The sequence below is a fragment of the Malus domestica genome, chromosome 01 (assembly GCF_042453785.1).
Source record: "Malus domestica chromosome 01, GDT2T_hap1".
NCBI classification, from domain to species: Eukaryota; Viridiplantae; Streptophyta; class Magnoliopsida; order Rosales; family Rosaceae; genus Malus; species Malus domestica.
Window position 1 is genome coordinate 10,277,845 of NC_091661.1, and position 11,552 is coordinate 10,289,396.

The following is an 11,552-nucleotide window of genomic DNA, read 5'->3' on the forward strand; positions in this document are numbered from 1 at the left end:
CAAAGACTAACTGACTATGAGATACAAGTCTCCGTGCCCTAACCTTGTTTAAGACATATCGTATATACCTTAAGTCCTATGAACTCATTCATAGTACACTATCTCTATAATATAAAGTCAAACTCATGAATGAATAATACTTGCCTTTTGTTGCAGGACATTCATGTCCGTCCACTAATTGGTGACAAATGGGTGATTGATTCCTCAAATGAATAGGCCATTCATTTCTCAATTAACTGTTATAACTGTTAGGCCATTCATTTCTCAATGGATTAGGCAATTGATTCTCCCTATTGATTAAAGGTATTTGTGTTATTTGCAAGTGTTTGTACCATACTTGACCAATCCCGAAACTACTGAGCACCGGTCAACGTTATACCGTCAAGGACCCAGAAGAGCTTCCCTTCAACCAGGAGGCCAATCACAATGTGACACGTGTCGACATCAGAAGCCAATCACAGCTCGACACGTGTCAACATCAGAAGCCAATCACAACACGACACGTGTCAATGTTAGAACAAAACTAGAAACTCTCTTCTATAAATAGGGATCATTCTCCCACAATAATCTCAAATGTCATTTTGTACTAAACTATTCACTAGAACTCACAAAATGAGAGCTTGAACCTATGTATTTGTGTAAACCCTTCACAATTAATGAGAACTCCTCTACTCCGTGGACGTAGCCGATCTGGGTGAACCACGTACATCTTGTGTTTGCTTCCCTGTCCCTATTCATTTACGTACTTATCTTCACTAGTGATCGAAGCAACCAAGCGAAGGTCACAAACCTGACACTTTCTGTTGTACCAAAGTCCTCGCTGATTTTGTGCATCAACATTTGGCGCCGTCTGTGGGAAACGACACTTATTCCCACTCTCTTCAGCTTTGTCAAGCTGGTTTCCACTGCTCGTACACTCTCTTTTGGCCAAGCATCTCTCTCCGACATGGGGAGCGAAAGAAGCCATAGCACACAGAATGACACCCCCATTGGACCTAGTATGAAGCAACGAAAGCAGGAAGGAAATAGAGTTACTCTTCAAGCTAAAGTCGATGAGTTAGAAGCTCAGAACAACAAGATAGTGATGAGGAACGAGGTTCTCCAGGAGCAGTATGAAAAACTTTTTGAGATGCTTCACGAGGCTAGGCATGCTCAAGCACACAAGCTCGTCGCTCCTGCTGAGGTCAACAATCATCTGAATGCCCCCCAACACGGAGGGTCACCGATATCCAACACGGACATCCCTGATAAGGATCGAGCTACACATCAATGTGATAATCAACATGAGACTTCTCTCAACCCAGCTGCTTCAACCCGAAGCAGAAGGAGTAGAGGAAAGCACCTCCTCACAGAAGGAGTGGAAGGATCAAAAGCCGTCTATCGCGATTGTCGAGACTTCCTAAAGCAACGTCGAGAGAATCCCATCCACATAAGCTCGAAGATCAATGACCCAAGAGTTTCTGAAAGACTCGGTCCTCTCCCACGACCCAGGCCAGTAGTTAATATAGGGAATGGGCAACAAGTCTCAGAAGAACATGAAGGTACAGGGAACTCGGAAATGTTCCGACATACTCACTCTAGGAGTCAGTGTGATGAGTCCAAAGAAAAATCACGCTATCTTGATCAAACTTTCCTACTTACAAGAGGTGATGGGGACTTACGGAAGAAACCTTCAGTGGTGCACGACTCCACTCAGGACCCCCTTGTCCTACAGCTCCTGGTGGAAGTAAACAAGTTGAAGGCTGAACGTCAAGCCGAGATACCTGACTGGAACCAACCCAGGCCTGGGCCCCTCACAAGAAGGATCCTCAACACCCCCCTCCAAGCAAAGACAAAGCAGAAGGTTGGCTTACAACTCTATACTGGAAAGGAAGACCCGATTGAACACCTTAACCTCTTTGAGTCCACCATGGTATATCGGAGACACACCGACGAAGAACAGTGCCTTCTCTTCCCCTCCACCCTCTCTGGCGGAGCTTTAAACTGGTATTGCCGTCTTCCGCCTGAGACAGTAGACTCATTTGAAGAGTTGAGGAAGCTGTTTGTCTCTCAACACATCTTCCAGACCGATCGCTTGCATTCCGCAGATGACTTGTACACTATTCACCAGAAGCCAGACGAGTCATTACGAAAGTATGCTGGCCGCTTCAGCCATGAGTATTCTCGTTGCGCTGAGGCAGATGACAAGACCGCCCTCAAGGCCTTCACGGCAGGCTTACGTGACTGTTTCTTCAAGTACATGATAAATGCCAACACTTGGAAGACTTACTCTGAGGTGATGGCACAAGCTTACAACCATGCCTCCGCCGAGGCAAGGACATATCAAGGGAAACCCCCTACAGTCACCCCTTATCAGCAAGTAGGGAGTGGAGGCCAGATCCAACCGAATAAGAAGACCTCAACCTTCCAAACGGTAGCAGCACACCCCCTGCCTCATTTAATGCTTCGCCAAGTCAGCAGACATATCAATCCCAGGGTAAAAGGAAAGATTTCCATCCTCACCAATCTCATTTTAATAAAAAGAATAAGGGGCACTATCGCGATAACTCAAGATATCATCACAATAACGCCCGTCCCCAGGCAGTCAATGCAGTGGGCCAATCATATGTCAAGACAGGCCCTACCCCGAGGTATGAGACATACACATCTTTGAACGCTACATGCGCGGCCATCTACCCCAGTATAGCTCATCTGATACCAAAGCCAAAGCCAAGACAGCCAGATTACAAGTCCACGAAAAACACAGGCATGTTTTGCTGCTACCACGAGTATAATGGCCATGATGGCGAGAAATGCGTCATCCTCCGTGATCATATTGAAGCTTTGGCACGTGAAGGAAAAATTGATCAGTTCCTCCTTCACCCTCCAAGGGATAACCGTAACCAACGCCAGGTGAATGTGATATATTCTATAAGCGGCGGCACACCTATATCTGAATCTTCCAATAGGGCCATGAAAAACAGTGAACGAACTTTGAGACCTGGCCATCAAGTGTTTCACGTGGAAGACATCAGGGGAGGCAAGTATCAAAAGCCTAACTGGGATCCAATATGTTTCTACCCTGAGGAAGAAAGAGGTATCATCTACCCTCACAACGACCCGCTGATCGTGGAGGCTCACATAGCAAATTTTGATGTGAAACGAATCCTGATAGACACAGGTGCTTCAGTTAATATCATGTTTGCTGAAGCTTTCAAGGCACTTAATGTAGCTGAACACTTGCTCGATCGCTCGATTTCTCCTCTGATAAGCTTCTCTGGCGATATCGTGCAACCTTTAGGGAGTATACACTTACCCTTCACCATTGGTACAGGCCCCTATACAGCTACTATTACCACTAACTTTCTAGTGGTCAATTGCCCGACGGCATACAATGTCATCTTTGGGCGCACAGGCATCAATGATCTCAAGGCCATGGTATCCACACATATGTTGTTGATGAAGTTTCCAACCCCTTTTGGCAATGGATACATCAGGGGAGATCAACTTAGTGCTCGATCATGTTACAACACTTCAGTTAAGCAACAACACCTGCCTGTCCCCAAAGAGACCCTCTCTATACATAACCAGGTAGTAAAGACCAGTCCAGATGAAGCCAACTCGGATCTTCATGATGGCAACAGTCAACCCGACGACCCTCGAGATGACTCATTCACCCAGCAAGCACAACCCGCTGAAGAGTTAGAGAATGTCTCTATCTCCAAAGACCATCCAGATCGTATGGTGAAGATTGGCACCACTTTGTCACCACCCCTTCGGTTGTCGCTGATCTCCTTTTTGCAAGAGAACGCCGAGGTCTTTGCTTGGTCATATAAAGATATGCCGGGCATCTCTCCCGATATCATCTGTCACCACTTGAGTATTGATCCCAAGACCAAACCAGTAAAACAGAAGCGAAGATCTTATGATGTTGAACGATACGAGGCGATGAAAGTAGAAGTTGAAAAACTCAAGGACATAGGCTTCGTCCGTGAAGTCAATTACCCAACATGGGTAGCAAATGTTGTCCTTGTTAAGAAAAATCCGACCAAGGAAAGTCTCCTGCTTCAAAAGGTCTTGTGGAGAATGTGTGTCGACTACACCAACCTAAACAAAGGATGCCCGAAGGATAGTTTCCCCCTTCCTCTCATTGATAGACTTATAGACTCTACGGCAGGGTGTGAGCTCTTGAGCTTCATGGACGCTTATTCAGGATACAACCAAATCCTCATGAACCCCTCAGACCAAGAACACACAGCCTTCACTACTGACAGGGGACTATATTGCTACAAAGTCATGCCCTTCGGTCTAAAGAATGCAGGAGCAACTTATCAGAGACTGGTCAATTCAATGTTCGCCGAACAGATTGGGAAGAGCATGGAAGTTTACGTTGATGATATGTTAGTCAAGAGCAAACATGCTGACCAACACATCACCAACCTATATGAAACTTTCACCATTCTAAAGAGGTATCGAATGAGGTTGAACCCCAACAAATGTGCCTTCGGCGTGGGCTCTGGCAAATTCTTAGGCTTCATGATTAGCCAACGAGGCATTGAAGCTAACCCCGAAAAGATCAAAGCAATCCTCGACATGAAAGAGCCAATAACTTCAAAAGGCATCCAAAGCCTTACTGGCAACGTGGCAGCCTTAACCAGATTCATCTCTAAGGCCACAGACAGATGTGCTCCTTTCTTCAAAGCACTCAAGGGAAATAAGAAGTACATTACATGGACGGAGGAATGTGCCAAGGCATTCAGGAACCTCAAAGAGTACATGAGTAAAGCCCCTCTGCTCTCCAAACCAGAAGTTGGTGACACTCTCATTATCTATCTATCGGTTTCGGCTTCAGCAGTCAGTTCTGTTCTTATTCGAAACGACAGTGGTGTCGAACGGCCCGTCTACTATGCTAGCAAGGCCCTACAAGATGCGGAGACACGATACTCCAACATTGAGAAATTAGCTCTAGCATTGGTCATGTCTGCTCGAAAACTTCGCCCTTATTTCCAAGCACACGCCATCATCGTGCTTACTAATCACCCTCTTCGACAGATACTCCAGAGTCCTGACACGTCTGGGCGAATGATCAAATGGGCGATAGCATTGGGTGAGTTTGACATCTCCTACCAACCAAAACCAGCCGAAAAGGGTCAAGCAGTAGCAGATTTCATCGCCGACTTCACATATCCTGTTGACATTGCTTCTACACCTGAAGCAATAGCTTCATTACCATCGGAAGCTCAGAAGATAGAATCAACAACCCCAGCATGGAGTCTGTATGTTGATGGCTCATCCAACCAACAGGGCTGCGGAGCAGGATTAGTCCTCACTACCCCTGACAAAGTGGCGATAGAATACGCTATTCGTTTCAAATTCAAGGTATCGAACAACGAGGCCGAATACGAAGCCCTTCTAGCAGGCTTACGTTTGGCCAAGCATCTTGGAGTTAAACAAATTGATATCTTCAGTGACTCCCAATTAGTGGTCAACCAAGTCACGAACAACTTTGATGCTAAGGATAGCTCCATGGCAGCATATCTTGCGCAAACACGACTTTTGCTCAAGCACTTCCACTACCAGATCACCCAAGTTCCTCGAGCGGCAAACAGTCATGCAGACACTTTGGCCCGCCTCGCCTCGGTAGTGGAAGACAAGATTGGGAGAAAAATTCATGTCGAATTGTTGGCAGCACTAAGCACCATGGTCGCGGAAGTGTGCAATTTACAACAAGGAGATAGTTGGATCACCCCAATTTATAAATTCCTTGCCCATGGCACCCTCCCAAATGACAAAGTCCAAGCTAAGCAGATTCGATACAAGTCTGCTCGCTACCTGATCATTAATGACCAACTCTACAAGCGCAGTTTTACCCTGCCCTACCTAAGATGCCTTACACCTGCGGAGGCGGAAATTGTCCTTCGGGAAATACATGAAGGAGTCTGCGGAGATCATGCTGGGTCTCGATCCCTAGCACACAAGACTTTTCGCCAAGGATACTATTGGCCAACACTCCACCAAGATGCCATCAGAATATCTCGCTCATGTGATAAGTGTCAACGCTACGCAACTATCCCTCACTCCCCTCCCGAGCCGCTCACTCCTATGATCAGCCCTTGGCCCTTCGCCCAATGGGGACTTGATTTGATCGGCCCAATGCCTGCAGGGAAGGGCAAGGTCCGCTATGCAATCGTTGCAGTTGACTACTTCACAAAGTGGGCTGAAGTAGAACCCTTGGCAACCATTACTGAGGGAAAAATAGAAGACTTCGTATGGAAGAACATCCTCTGTAGATTCGGCATTCCCAATGCGATCGTCACGGACAATGAGCGGCAGTTCGACAACAAGAAGTTCAAGATGTTCTGCTCTAAGTTCAACATCAACTTATGTTTTACCTCTCTAGCCCATCCCCAGTCTAATGGACAAGTCGAGGCCGTTAACAAAATAATCAAGCGCACTCTGAAAACTAGCTTGGACAAAGCTAAAGGTTGTTGGCCAGAATTCGTACCCCAAGTTCTTTGGTCATACCGCACTTCATATCGGACTTCCACAGGAGAAACTCCATTCTCACTTGCTTTTGGTACAGAAGCAGTTGTCCCGGTTGAGCTTGAGCAAGCAACATACCGAATCCAGAATTACATGCAGAGTGAGAACGACAAACAACTCACCCTCAACCTGGATCTAGTCGAGGAACATAGAAATCAGGCTCACCTGAGGAATGTCGCCTACAAGCAGCGTATTTCCAACTACTACGACTCAAGGGTCAAACCTCGCTCTTTCAAAGTGGGAGACTGGGTACTGAAGAAAAGATTACCCTGTGATAGGGTCCCGAGTGAAGGAACACTCAGTCCTAACTGGGACGGACCGTTCGAGGTCGTCGGCATCAGCCGCCCTGGCTCCTACAAGCTCAGAAACTCCGACGGCAAGACCCTTGGCCATCCATGGAATGCTGACCACTTGAAGTACTATTACAAATAGACTCACATTGTACAAGTGTTAAGCTACAACCGTTCGGCATCCTATGTAACAAAGAACATTTGGTATGAATTCAATAAAGAGGTGATTTAGCCAACTCGACCATAAACTCTTTTCCATTCTGAGCAATGAAACACTCAAGTGTTGAAGCTTCAACGCAAATGTTTCCAATACAAAACAAGATCTAAGTATGTGTTAACAAAACTATACAAAGGATCTACATCATACATTCCAACACATTCATAGATAAACATCATACATTCCAACACATTCATACATAAACATCATACATTCCAATACATTCATACATAAACATCATACATTCCAACACATTCATGCATAAACATCATACATTCCAACACATCCATATATAAGCCAACTGTGCTTCGAAAGGGTTCAACACACTTTGTGTCATTCGACATTTGCCACAATGTGCCTCGACACCTTGCCCTTATTCTCACCAACTAGGTGATGAAGGAACTCACCTTCGTACCACCAACTAGGTGATGAAATGTACAACCCGTACTCTAATATTATTTGGAAACTTGCCACCGTTATCACCAATCAGGTGAAGAAGGAATTCATCTTCATGCCACCAACCAGGTGATGAAATGTACAACGCGTACTTTCCTTCATGCCACCAACCAGGTGATGAAATGTACAACGCGTATTCTCCTTCATGTCACCAACCAGGTGATGAAATATGATGAAAGGTGATTAAGGAATTCACATTCGTACCACCAACCAAGTGATGAAAGCAACCTACCATTCATTCCATTAACCAAAAGACGAGTGGTACAACTTGTACATGTGAACTCCTAGCATTCACAAATAATCAAAAACCATCAAGCTTTACAACTCAACTAGGGGAGCACTTATGCCTAACAAGAGCTATAGTCACCAACAAAGTCTTATTGCAAGCCAACAATGGCTTCAATGCATGGTATACGAAGATCAAGCTTTTCAGCCCTCTTGCATCTGCTTCAGACATTTCTCCTCTGTAACAATGCAAACACTACAACTCATAGAAAGCTTCAAACGCTCTTGATCAAGACTGTTCGAAGCAAATTCAATTTATATGGTTTATCCAAACCTTCGACTACTCAAGATGTGGCTTGCATCACAATCTCTCGCTTAACAGTATGGAAGCAAAATTTGTATACGTTGTCTCTCCCACATTTTCAAATTTCTAGTTTTCCCCAAAAAAACAAAAAAAAAAACAAACAAACAAAAACAAAAACAAAAACAAAAACAAAAAAAAAAAAAAAACAAACAAAAAAAACAAAAAAACAAAAAAAAAAGAAAAAAAAAAAAAGAGGAAATTGGAAATTGGGAAATTCAACAAAGCTTCATCAATGGAACACAACTACAATCCTCAAAAGCTTTGCACTATCTTCATCAAGATAGTGTGAAGCAAAATCAATTTATGGTGCCAACAAAAACTTTATCAATGGAGGACAAATATCAATCTCAAAAGCTTTGCACTATCTTCATCAAGATAGTGTGAAGCAAAATCAATTTATGGTGCCAACAAAAGCTTCATCAATGGAGGACAAATATCAATCTCAAAAGTTTTGCACTATCTTCATCAAGATAGTGTGAAGCAAAATCAATTTATGGTGCCAACAAAAGCTTCATCAATGGAGGACAAATATCAATCTCAAAAGTTTTGCACTATCTTCATCAAGATAGTGTGAAGTAAAATCAATTTATTGTGCCAACAAAAGCTTCATCAATGGAGGACAAATATCAATCTCAAAAGCTTTGCACTATCTTCATCAAGATAGTGTGAAGCAAAATCAATTTATGGTGCCAACAAAAGCTTCATCAATGGAGGACAAATATCAATCTCAAAAGCTTTGCACTATCTTCATCAAGATAGTGTGAAGCAAAATTAATTTATGGTGCCAACAAAAGTTTCACCTATAAAGCTTCAACCCCAAAGCTTCACCTATAAAGCTTCAACCCCAAAGCTTCACCTATAAAGCTTCAACACCAAAGCTTCACCTATAAAGCTTCAACACCAAAGCTTCACATATCAAACTTCAACCCCAAAGCTTCACCTACAATACAAAATTTCAACACCAAAACATATAAAATCTTCACACACTCTTCATCAAGATAGTGTGAAGCAAAATCAATTCATGATGCCTAACAAAGCTTCACCTACAAAGCTTCAACACCAAAGCTTCACCAACAAAGCTTTTAAATATATATATATATATATATATATATATATATATTATTTTTATTTTTTATTTTTTCGGAAATTCGAAAATTCAAAAATCCGGAAATTTGAAAATTCAAAAAAATAAAAAAATCAAAAAAATAAAAAACAAATTCTAAAAATAAAAAAAAAATAAAAAAAAAATCAAAAAAAAAAATTTACCTAGGCCTCCTCTTCTTTGGGCCTAACAACTTTCATCACACATATATATGAAGAAGGAGTTTTGGGCTACCACTTAGAAAGGAAATGCCTCATTCGTCAACTCCCTCGACCAGAGACTTGGGGGACTCCTACCATATGCTACTGCACCTTGATACTCGGAAGTCTCACGACCACTTAGTGACTTGGATTTTTCAAGTCTCTAAACGAGAAGTTTTCCTCACTCGGGAAATTAAGGGAGCACTACCTCAACCTACATGCTTCACTCACAAAGTTTCAACATACAAGCTTCAACAAAAGGAAAAATTCAAAGAACTTAGTGAAGAAGGCCTTGGTGTATTTAACACAATACGTTGAAATGAAGCAAATCTTGTTTATTGATATTCCTGATAAGTTACAAATATGTACATATACATGAATCAAAATAAACAAACAAGAGGGAGCCTTCACAAAGGTTGCTTAGGGGAAGTCTCAGCAGTCGGTAGAGCCCCAGAAAGAGAAAGCACCGGAGGGTGGTTATCCGGAGGTTGATCATTTGGAGCTTCATTATGCGGTACAGCCCCAGAAGACGAAGGCAATAAATGCCTTTGGAACAAACCCACAAACCTTTTATGATCAAGTAAAGCCTGACCATCAGATTCCTGCATCTGGTCAAGCTTCCTCTTCATGTTTGTAGCATAGTCATGCGCGAGCCTGTGCAACTGTTTATTCTCATCCTTGAGCCCTCTAATCTCCTGTTTGAGACTTATCACTTCAGCAGCCAATGATTCAACTTGGCGGGTTCTAGCAAATAGGCGTTGGGCCATATTAGACACAGAAGCTGCACATTGAACACTAAGAGCCAGAGAATCCTTAACAGCCAACTCATCAGACCGTTTGGAAAGTAGTCTGTTATCTCTGGGAGTGAGAAGGTTCCTGGCCACCACCGCAGCGGTCATATCATTCTTCATCACAGAATCCCCAACAGTAAGAGGACCAGTAGAGGATATGAAGGATGGGCGCCATATGTTGTCTGGAGAAGGCGTGGCTGCCTCTTCTCCAAGGTTCAAGTTAAAACGACGGTCGGAGGGGCCAGACATTTTCAAAGGTGTTGAAGAGAGAAGAGGTCAGACAAATCAAGATCTTAGAAGTGCAAGAAGGGAGCTTCTACTGGTGGAGATTCAGGTGTGCTGTGGAACTTAATGCCAGCCTCTATCAAAATCTGCACTCGATGGAGCTTCAGAAATCGAAGAGGCGTTTGCTTTCTCAAAAGCTGGGCTGCTCAGAGACCACGAGGACCGATCTCAAAAATCGAAGAGGCGCTTCCCTTCTTAAAAGCTGGGCTACTTAGAGACCACGAGGGCCGATCTCAGAAATCGAAGAAGCACCTGCTTTTTCAGCCTCGTCAGCACCTGTCACATGCACACTCAGCTTTACGGAAATTACGGGCTATCTGTCGAAGATTTCTAGTGAAGTAGAAAGCACGTGAATCTTACTGTTCAATCACCACTCTCCACACGCACCATCAACTTCTCGGGTACCACATATAACTTTGCCAAAGATCTCTGACAAAGTTTAGGCACGAGAATTTCGAAGTTCCAGCTACCCTACTATTACCCACAAGGGTAAATGAACAGCACCACTGCTTGACAACTGGAAAGTCCCTATGTGTGTCGACCTCCGTGTTTCGTGGCAAGACAGGCTAGCAAGAACGTCCAACCTTTACTCACATTCGAGAAAAGACTCTCAACATAATTACTTTCTCAAAAACTGAAGCGGCACCGCTTTCCGAATCTCGAGAGCCAGATCCCCGACGGGATTGCTTGTTCGAAAACCGAAGAGGCACAGCTCTCAGAACTTCGAGAGCCAGATTTCCTTAGATAAAGCTTGTCTGTAATCTTCACACGCAACATCAGCTTTCCAGATACCACATACCACTTTTTCAAAATGCTCTGACAAAGTTAAAACACATGAAGCTGGCAGCTCCCACTACATTGATGTGACCAAGAAGGGTAAAGGAATAGCATTACTACTTGTTATTGGGAAATCCCTATATACATCGACCTCCCTCCTCAACGGACAGGCAAACCTGCAAAAATGCTCAACCCTTTCTCGCATTCGAGAATGCACCCTCAACATAACCTCTCGAAATACTCAGCTTTATTTCCCCCCGATAATACCTCAGCAAATAAGCCACACCAAGAATAAGAGTATCTCATATCATCAGGGTCGAAAG